The 10,859-nt window shown below is 46.0% G+C and overlaps 5 non-coding genes across 5 annotated transcripts; all 5 read right to left on the reverse strand.

The window, feature by feature from the left end:
- Window positions 1-454: 454 nt before the first annotated feature.
- On the reverse strand, window positions 455-645 carry LOC130325169 (U2 spliceosomal RNA). The gene has a single exon (XR_008870031.1). It is a non-coding gene; the product is annotated as a U2 spliceosomal RNA (small nuclear RNA).
- A 2,078-nt stretch (window positions 646-2,723) lies between these two features.
- LOC130325170 (U2 spliceosomal RNA) lies at window positions 2,724-2,914 on the reverse strand. Its single transcript, XR_008870032.1, has one exon. It is a non-coding gene; the product is annotated as a U2 spliceosomal RNA (small nuclear RNA).
- A 2,081-nt stretch (window positions 2,915-4,995) lies between these two features.
- Window positions 4,996-5,186, reverse strand: LOC130325171 (U2 spliceosomal RNA). Its single transcript, XR_008870033.1, has one exon. It is a non-coding gene; the product is annotated as a U2 spliceosomal RNA (small nuclear RNA).
- A 2,084-nt stretch (window positions 5,187-7,270) lies between these two features.
- Window positions 7,271-7,461, reverse strand: LOC130325172 (U2 spliceosomal RNA). The gene has a single exon (XR_008870034.1). It is a non-coding gene; the product is annotated as a U2 spliceosomal RNA (small nuclear RNA).
- Window positions 7,462-9,548: 2,087 nt separating this feature from the next.
- Window positions 9,549-9,739, reverse strand: LOC130325173 (U2 spliceosomal RNA). Its single transcript, XR_008870035.1, has one exon. It is a non-coding gene; the product is annotated as a U2 spliceosomal RNA (small nuclear RNA).
- Between the last annotated feature and the right edge of the window lie 1,120 nt (window positions 9,740-10,859).

Genomic DNA, 10,859 nt, shown 5'->3' on the forward strand with positions numbered 1-10,859 from the left:
TTATGTTACATAGTTACATAGTTAGTACGGTCGAAAAAAGACATATGTCCATCAAGTTCAACCAGGGAATTAAGGGGTAGGGGTGTGGCGCGATATTGGGGAAGGGATGAGATTTTATATTTCTTCATAAGCATTAATCTTATTTTGTCAATTAGGAACATTCAGCACCCACCCGCTATCAAGGCAGCTGCCTATCATGTCATGCCCTACCTGCACAGGTGTGCTGGCTACTCAAATGATCCAATTAAGGAGGCCATTTAGTCAGCAGCAGCAGAAGTCCTGTGCCTGGACGCTCCAACAGCGGCCAGACACAAGCAGAAGCAGCAGAAGCAGCAGCAGCAGCACCACCTTTTGTTTTTTGGCTGCAGCAGCAAGGCCCACAGGGCTGGCTAGCTGGCTAGCCAGCAAGCAGGTAGCAATGAAAGTAGGAATCTTTCTTTTTAACCCTGTAAGGGGGTGGTGCACTGTACCCGAAGATACTGCCATATCGGGTCAATGCATAGGGCGACGGAAGCAAGCTTCGAAATCGGCCCCCGTTCTCAAAAATCCATTTAATATATGGTCCCCAGATAGGGGACGTATCAGATATTAAACTGATAAGAACAGATACTACACTTGATCTTAGCCAAAAGGCCGAGAAGCGATAACCGTGAAAGGGGCGGGCCCAACAAGGTCCCCTTCATGGGCACTATCACTGCTTGCTGTCAGGGAGGCTGCCAGACAATTTTCCATGCACACTCTGGGCTGGGGGGCAGTCAACCACCAGTACACACAGCAGAACCTAAACCCATACCATTATTGCTAAGCAGCAAGACAGGGGCCCATTGCACTCCCACGGGGCCTTTTTAAATGCAATCCATAACCCGGATTTGCCAGGAACCCTTCTTACTCCTCCTACTTGCATGTGACACTGGGCTTAGGATCTGCATAGGAAACACACACACAAGCACACACCTACCTTTGTTGCCTGCAGATGCCTCCTTGGCTGTCCCCAAACGGTATCAAACCAACACCCACGGGAAGCTGTAAGCATAGAGGACATGCCTGCACCCCATTGGACTTACCTGTGTGGGTTAAATCCGGGTTATTTGACAACCTATGGCGGTGATGGTTCTGCTCAGGCAGAGCAGTGCTGATGCTCCTCATAAAGCTGTCGCTGCTGTGAAGGTTCTAGGTGACATCACAAATCCCTATGGTTACATACACAACAAAGCTGGGTTGTTGTTGTTTACACTCTGCAAGGCCTGTGGAAGTGAGTGACATCATAGCACTGTAGTTCTGAGGGTTCTAGATGGATGCAACAATCTCCTGTTGCTTCTATGAAGGCCATAATAGACGACATCACCAAACAGCTCCATAGTCACATACACAGCAAAGGAGAGATGTTGTTTACACCTAGTGATGTCAGTGGTATTGAGTGACATCACAGCACAGTGCTAAGGCTCCTGGGCCTGGACACAGCAGCGGCTGCAATATCTCAACGGAGAATACGTTTATATATATGTGTGTGTGTGCGCGTATATATATATATATATATATATATATATATATATATATATATTTCTCCGCCGAAATCACTTTTAAACCCATTTCCACCTTTTTTTCCCTTCTCTTCCTCTTACTTTTTTTTCACGTTTTTTTACGTTTTTCTCCTTTTCGCCTCTTTTCTGGGCGTATTATTCTTCTTTTTCTTCTTTTTTTTCGTCTAATGCATACCCCATCAGTGCAGCAATGCTTATTCAATACCGCCAGCAGATGGAGACACTGGGGGATAATTTTCTAAGGATTTATACTGATTTTTCCTGTCTGAATTTGTCGCACAGAAAGTTGCAGGCCAAATATGTGTGACATTTCTGCGACTTTAGCTTCTAGAGCATTTTTACAACATTATACATAGGTGCTGAATACATAAAAAGCGACTGTTCAGCGACAGACAAGTCGCATCGGCTGAAAGTAGGCCAGAATGTCAGTCCATGTTGGAGCAGGTTTAGATACAGTCTAAAGTATAGATCTCAAAGTCTGTGCACAGAATTTAGCAAGGGCCTCGCACCTTCTGATGCATCAGGTAGGTGCACAATAGCATAGCCTAACCCTCTGTACTTTGGTCTATATTGATGCGGGACATAGACAGCCAGCTGATGACCAATCCATTAGTGCAATGGATGGCTGGAAGCATTTGTCTTTGCCTTTGCAATACCACAGAAGCAATGCATGGTCAATGTACAGCAATGACACACCTGTGTGAACAGCCAGGAGACCCCCCCCCATGTTATGTTACATAGTTACATAGTTAGTACGGTCGAAAAAAGACATATGTCCATCAAGTTCAACCAGGGAATTAAGGGGTAGGGGTGTGGCGCGATATTGGGGAAGGGATGAGATTTTATATTTCTTCATAAGCATTAATCTTATTTTGTCAATTAGGAACATTCAGCACCCACCCGCTATCAAGGCAGCTGCCTATCATGTCATGCCCTACCTGCACAGGTGTGCTGGCTACTCAAATGATCCAATTAAGGAGGCCATTTAGTCAGCAGCAGCAGAAGTCCTGTGCCTGGACGCTCCAACAGCGGCCAGACACAAGCAGAAGCAGCAGAAGCAGCAGCAGCAGCACCACCTTTTGTTTTTTGGCTGCAGCAGCAAGGCCCACAGGGCTGGCTAGCTGGCTAGCCAGCAAGCAGGTAGCAATGAAAGTAGGAATCTTTCTTTTTAACCCTGTAAGGGGGTGGTGCACTGTACCCGAAGATACTGCCATATCGGGTCAATGCATAGGGCGACGGAAGCAAGCTTCGAAATCGGCCCCCGTTCTCAAAAATCCATTTAATATATGGTCCCCAGATAGGGGACGTATCAGATATTAAACTGATAAGAACAGATACTACACTTGATCTTAGCCAAAAGGCCGAGAAGCGATAACCGTGAAAGGGGCTGGCCCAACAAGGTCCCCTTCATGGGCACTATCACTGCTTGCTGTCAGGGAGGCTGCCAGACAATTTTCCATGCACACTCTGGGCTGGGGGGCAGTCAACCACCAGTACACACAGCAGAACCTAAACCCATACCATTATTGCTAAGCAGCAAGACAGGGGCCCATTGCACTCCCACGGGGCCTTTTTAAATGCAATCCATAACCCGGATTTGCCAGGAACCCTTCTTACTCCTCCTACTTGCATGTGACACTGGGCTTAGGATCTGCATAGGAAACACACACACAAGCACACACCTACCTTTGTTGCCTGCAGATGCCTCCTTGGCTGTCCCCAAACGGTATCAAACCAACACCCACGGGAAGCTGTAAGCATAGAGGACATGCCTGCACCCCATTGGACTTACCTGTGTGGGTTAAATCCGGGTTATTTGACAACCTATGGCGGTGATGGTTCTGCTCAGGCAGAGCAGTGCTGATGCTCCTCATAAAGCTGTCGCTGCTGTGAAGGTTCTAGGTGACATCACAAATCCCTATGGTTACATACACAACAAAGCTGGGTTGTTGTTGTTTACACTCTGCAAGGCCTGTGGAAGTGAGTGACATCATAGCACTGTAGTTCTGAGGGTTCTAGATGGATGCAACAATCTCCTGTTGCTTCTATGAAGGCCATAATAGACGACATCACCAAACAGCTCCATAGTCACATACACAGCAAAGGAGAGATGTTGTTTACACCTAGTGATGTCAGTGGTATTGAGTGACATCACAGCACAGTGCTAAGGCTCCTGGGCCTGGACACAGCAGCGGCTGCAATATCTCAACGGAGAATACGTTTATATATATGTGTGTGTGTGCGCGTATATATATATATATATATATATATATATATATATATATATTTCTCCGCCGAAATCACTTTTAAACCCATTTCCACCTTTTTTTCCCTTCTCTTCCTCTTACTTTTTTTTCACGTTTTTTTACGTTTTTCTCCTTTTCGCCTCTTTTCTGGGCGTATTATTCTTCTTTTTCTTCTTTTTTTTCGTCTAATGCATACCCCATCAGTGCAGCAATGCTTATTCAATACCGCCAGCAGATGGAGACACTGGGGGATAATTTTCTAAGGATTTATACTGATTTTTCCTGTCTGAATTTGTCGCACAGAAAGTTGCAGGCCAAATATGTGTGACATTTCTGCGACTTTAGCTTCTAGAGCATTTTTACAACATTATACATAGGTGCTGAATACATAAAAAGCGACTGTTCAGCGACAGACAAGTCGCATCGGCTGAAAGTAGGCCAGAATGTCAGTCCATGTTGGAGCAGGTTTAGATACAGTCTAAAGTATAGATCTCAAAGTCTGTGCACAGAATTTAGCAAGGGCCTCGCACCTTCTGATGCATCAGGTAGGTGCACAATAGCATAGCCTAACCCTCTGTACTTTGGTCTATATTGATGCGGGACATAGACAGCCAGCTGATGACCAATCCATTAGTGCAATGGATGGCTGGAAGCATTTGTCTTTGCCTTTGCAATACCACAGAAGCAATGCATGGTCAATGTACAGCAATGACACACCTGTGTGAACAGCCAGGAGACCCCCCCCCCCCCCATGTTATGTTACATAGTTACATAGTTAGTACGGTCGAAAAAAGACATATGTCCATCAAGTTCAACCAGGGAATTAAGGGGTAGGGGTGTGGCGCGATATTGGGGAAGGGATGAGATTTTATATTTCTTCATAAGCATTAATCTTATTTTGTCAATTAGGAACATTCAGCACCCACCCGCTATCAAGGCAGCTGCCTATCATGTCATGCCCTACCTGCACAGGTGTGCTGGCTACTCAAATGATCCAATTAAGGAGGCCATTTAGTCAGCAGCAGCAGAAGTCCTGTGCCTGGACGCTCCAACAGCGGCCAGACACAAGCAGAAGCAGCAGAAGCAGCAGCAGCAGCACCACCTTTTGTTTTTTGGCTGTAGCAGCAAGGCCCACAGGGCTGGCTAGCTGGCTAGCCAGCAAGCAGGTAGCAATGAAAGTAGGAATCTTTCTTTTTAACCCTGTAAGGGGGTGGTGCACTGTACCCGAAGATACTGCCATATCGGGTCAATGCATAGGGCGACGGAAGCAAGCTTCGAAATCGGCCCCCGTTCTCAAAAATCCATTTAATATATGGTCCCCAGATAGGGGACGTATCAGATATTAAACTGATAAGAACAGATACTACACTTGATCTTAGCCAAAAGGCCGAGAAGCGATAACCGTGAAAGGGGCGGGCCCAACAAGGTCCCCTTCATGGGCACTATCACTGCTTGCTGTCAGGGAGGCTGCCAGACAATTTTCCATGCACACTCTGGGCTGGGGGGCAGTCAACCACCAGTACACACAGCAGAACCTAAACCCATACCATTATTGCTAAGCAGCAAGACAGGGGCCCATTGCACTCCCACGGGGCCTTTTTAAATGCAATCCATAACCCGGATTTGCCAGGAACCCTTCTTACTCCTCCTACTTGCATGTGACACTGGGCTTAGGATCTGCATAGGAAACACACACACAAGCACACACCTACCTTTGTTGCCTGCAGATGCCTCCTTGGCTGTCCCCAAACGGTATCAAACCAACACCCACGGGAAGCTGTAAGCATAGAGGACATGCCTGCACCCCATTGGACTTACCTGTGTGGGTTAAATCCGGGTTATTTGACAACCTATGGCGGTGATGGTTCTGCTCAGGCAGAGCAGTGCTGATGCTCCTCATAAAGCTGTCGCTGCTGTGAAGGTTCTAGGTGACATCACAAATCCCTATGGTTACATACACAACAAAGCTGGGTTGTTGTTGTTTACACTCTGCAAGGCCTGTGGAAGTGAGTGACATCATAGCACTGTAGTTCTGAGGGTTCTAGATGGATGCAACAATCTCCTGTTGCTTCTATGAAGGCCATAATAGACGACATCACCAAACAGCTCCATAGTCACATACACAGCAAAGGAGAGATGTTGTTTACACCTAGTGATGTCAGTGGTATTGAGTGACATCACAGCACAGTGCTAAGGCTCCTGGGCCTGGACACAGCAGCGGCTGCAATATCTCAACGGAGAATACGTTTATATATATGTGTGTGTGTGCGCGTATATATATATATATATATATATATATATATATATATATATATATTTCTCCGCCGAAATCACTTTTAAACCCATTTCCACCTTTTTTTCCCTTCTCTTCCTCTTACTTTTTTTTCACGTTTTTTTACGTTTTTCTCCTTTTCGCCTCTTTTCTGGGCGTATTATTCTTCTTTTTCTTCTTTTTTTTCGTCTAATGCATACCCCATCAGTGCAGCAATGCTTATTCAATACCGCCAGCAGATGGAGACACTGGGGGATAATTTTCTAAGGATTTATACTGATTTTTCCTGTCTGAATTTGTCGCACAGAAAGTTGCAGGCCAAATATGTGTGACATTTCTGCGACTTTAGCTTCTAGAGCATTTTTACAACATTATACATAGGTGCTGAATACATAAAAAGCGACTGTTCAGCGACAGACAAGTCGCATCGGCTGAAAGTAGGCCAGAATGTCAGTCCATGTTGGAGCAGGTTTAGATACAGTCTAAAGTATAGATCTCAAAGTCTGTGCACAGAATTTAGCAAGGGCCTCGCACCTTCTGATGCATCAGGTAGGTGCACAATAGCATAGCCTAACCCTCTGTACTTTGGTCTATATTGATGCGGGACATAGACAGCCAGCTGATGACCAATCCATTAGTGCAATGGATGGCTGGAAGCATTTGTCTTTGCCTTTGCAATACCACAGAAGCAATGCATGGTCAATGTACAGCAATGACACACCTGTGTGAACAGCCAGGAGACCCCCCCCCCCCCATGTTATGTTACATAGTTACATAGTTAGTACGGTCGAAAAAAGACATATGTCCATCAAGTTCAACCAGGGAATTAAGGGGTAGGGGTGTGGCGCGATATTGGGGAAGGGATGAGATTTTATATTTCTTCATAAGCATTAATCTTATTTTGTCAATTAGGAACATTCAGCACCCACCCGCTATCAAGGCAGCTGCCTATCATGTCATGCCCTACCTGCACAGGTGTGCTGGCTACTCAAATGATCCAATTAAGGAGGCCATTTAGTCAGCAGCAGCAGAAGTCCTGTGCCTGGACGCTCCAACAGCGGCCAGACACAAGCAGAAGCAGCAGAAGCAGCAGCAGCAGCACCACCTTTTGTTTTTTGGCTGTAGCAGCAAGGCCCACAGGGCTGGCTAGCTGGCTAGCCAGCAAGCAGGTAGCAATGAAAGTAGGAATCTTTCTTTTTAACCCTGTAAGGGGGTGGTGCACTGTACCCGAAGATACTGCCATATCGGGTCAATGCATAGGGCGACGGAAGCAAGCTTCGAAATCGGCCCCCGTTCTCAAAAATCCATTTAATATATGGTCCCCAGATAGGGGACGTATCAGATATTAAACTGATAAGAACAGATACTACACTTGATCTTAGCCAAAAGGCCGAGAAGCGATAACCGTGAAAGGGGCGGGCCCAACAAGGTCCCCTTCATGGGCACTATCACTGCTTGCTGTCAGGGAGGCTGCCAGACAATTTTCCATGCACACTCTGGGCTGGGGGGCAGTCAACCACCAGTACACACAGCAGAACCTAAACCCATACCATTATTGCTAAGCAGCAAGACAGGGGCCCATTGCACTCCCACGGGGCCTTTTTAAATGCAATCCATAACCCGGATTTGCCAGGAACCCTTCTTACTCCTCCTACTTGCATGTGACACTGGGCTTAGGATCTGCATAGGAAACACACACACAAGCACACACCTACCTTTGTTGCCTGCAGATGCCTCCTTGGCTGTCCCCAAACGGTATCAAACCAACACCCACGGGAAGCTGTAAGCATAGAGGACATGCCTGCACCCCATTGGACTTACCTGTGTGGGTTAAATCCGGGTTATTTGACAACCTATGGCGGTGATGGTTCTGCTCAGGCAGAGCAGTGCTGATGCTCCTCATAAAGCTGTCGCTGCTGTGAAGGTTCTAGGTGACATCACAAATCCCTATGGTTACATACACAACAAAGCTGGGTTGTTGTTGTTTACACTCTGCAAGGCCTGTGGAAGTGAGTGACATCATAGCACTGTAGTTCTGAGGGTTCTAGATGGATGCAACAATCTCCTGTTGCTTCTATGAAGGCCATAATAGACGACATCACCAAACAGCTCCATAGTCACATACACAGCAAAGGAGAGATGTTGTTTACACCTAGTGATGTCAGTGGTATTGAGTGACATCACAGCACAGTGCTAAGGCTCCTGGGCCTGGACACAGCAGCGGCTGCAATATCTCAACGGAGAATACGTTTATATATATGTGTGTGTGTGCGCGTATATATATATATATATATATATATATATATATATATATATATATTTCTCCGCCGAAATCACTTTTAAACCCATTTCCACCTTTTTTTCCCTTCTCTTCCTCTTACTTTTTTTTCACGTTTTTTTACGTTTTTCTCCTTTTCGCCTCTTTTCTGGGCGTATTATTCTTCTTTTTCTTCTTTTTTTTCGTCTAATGCATACCCCATCAGTGCAGCAATGCTTATTCAATACCGCCAGCAGATGGAGACACTGGGGGATAATTTTCTAAGGATTTATACTGATTTTTCCTGTCTGAATTTGTCGCACAGAAAGTTGCAGGCCAAATATGTGTGACATTTCTGCGACTTTAGCTTCTAGAGCATTTTTACAACATTATACATAGGTGCTGAATACATAAAAAGCGACTGTTCAGCGACAGACAAGTCGCATCGGCTGAAAGTAGGCCAGAATGTCAGTCCATGTTGGAGCAGGTTTAGATACAGTCTAAAGTATAGATCTCAAAGTCTGTGCACAGAATTTAGCAAGGGCCTCGCACCTTCTGATGCATCAGGTAGGTGCACAATAGCATAGCCTAACCCTCTGTACTTTGGTCTATATTGATGCGGGACATAGACAGCCAGCTGATGACCAATCCATTAGTGCAATGGATGGCTGGAAGCATTTGTCTTTGCCTTTGCAATACCACAGAAGCAATGCATGGTCAATGTACAGCAATGACACACCTGTGTATACAGCCAGGAGACCCCCCCCCCCCCCCCATGTTATGTTACATAGTTACATAGTTAGTACGGTCGAAAAAAGACATATGTCCATCAAGTTCAACCAGGGAATTAAGGGGTAGGGGTGTGGCGCGATATTGGGGAAGGGATGAGATTTTATATTTCTTCATAAGCATTAATCTTATTTTGTCAATTAGGAACATTCAGCACCCACCCGCTATCAAGGCAGCTGCCTATCATGTCATGCCCTACCTGCACAGGTGTGCTGGCTACTCAAATGATCCAATTAAGGAGGCCATTTAGTCAGCAGCAGCAGAAGTCCTGTGCCTGGACGCTCCAACAGCGGCCAGACACAAGCAGAAGCAGCAGAAGCAGCAGCAGCAGCACCACCTTTTGTTTTTTGGCTGCAGCAGCAAGGCCCACAGGGCTGGCTAGCTGGCTAGCCAGCAAGCAGGTAGCAATGAAAGTAGGAATCTTTCTTTTTAACCCTGTAAGGGGGTGGTGCACTGTACCCGAAGATACTGCCATATCGGGTCAATGCATAGGGCGACGGAAGCAAGCTTCGAAATCGGCCCCCGTTCTCAAAAATCCATTTAATATATGGTCCCCAGATAGGGGACGTATCAGATATTAAACTGATAAGAACAGATACTACACTTGATCTTAGCCAAAAGGCCGAGAAGCGATAACCGTGAAAGGGGCGGGCCCAACAAGGTCCCCTTCATGGGCACTATCACTGCTTGCTGTCAGGGAGGCTGCCAGACAATTTTCCATGCACACTCTGGGCTGGGGGGCAGTCAACCACCAGTACACACAGCAGAACCTAAACCCATACCATTATTGCTAAGCAGCAAGACAGGGGCCCATTGCACTCCCACGGGGCCTTTTTAAATGCAATCCATAACCCGGATTTGCCAGGAACCCTTCTTACTCCTCCTACTTGCATGTGACACTGGGCTTAGGATCTGCATAGGAAACACACACACAAGCACACACCTACCTTTGTTGCCTGCAGATGCCTCCTTGGCTGTCCCCAAACGGTATCAAACCAACACCCACGGGAAGCTGTAAGCATAGAGGACATGCCTGCACCCCATTGGACTTACCTGTGTGGGTTAAATCCGGGTTATTTGACAACCTATGGCGGTGATGGTTCTGCTCAGGCAGAGCAGTGCTGATGCTCCTCATAAAGCTGTCGCTGCTGTGAAGGTTCTAGGTGACATCACAAATCCCTATGGTTACATACACAACAAAGCTGGGTTGTTGTTGTTTACACTCTGCAAGGCCTGTGGAAGTGAGTGACATCATAGCACTGTAGTTCTGAGGGTTCTAGATGGATGCAACAATCTCCTGTTGCTTCTATGAAGGCCATAATAGACGACATCACCAAACAGCTCCATAGTCACATACACAGCAAAGGAGAGATGTTGTTTACACCTAGTGATGTCAGTGGTATTGAGTGACATCACAGCACAGTGCTAAGGCTCCTGGGCCTGGACACAGCAGCGGCTGCAATATCTCAACGGAGAATACGTTTATATATATGTGTGTGTGTGCGCGTATATATATATATATATATATATATATATATATATATATATTTCTCCGCCGAAATCACTTTTAAACCCATTTCCACCTTTTTTTCCCTTCTCTTCCTCTTACTTTTTTTTCACGTTTTTTTACGTTTTTCTCCTTTTCGCCTCTTTTCTGGGCGTATTATTCTTCTTTTTCTTCTTTTTTTTCGTCTAATGCATACCCCATCAGTGCAGCAATGCTTATTCAATACCGCCAGCAGATGGAGACACTG

Source organism: Hyla sarda, unplaced genomic scaffold, assembly GCF_029499605.1.
Source record: "Hyla sarda isolate aHylSar1 unplaced genomic scaffold, aHylSar1.hap1 scaffold_2701, whole genome shotgun sequence".
NCBI lineage: Eukaryota > Metazoa > Chordata > Amphibia > Anura > Hylidae > Hyla > Hyla sarda.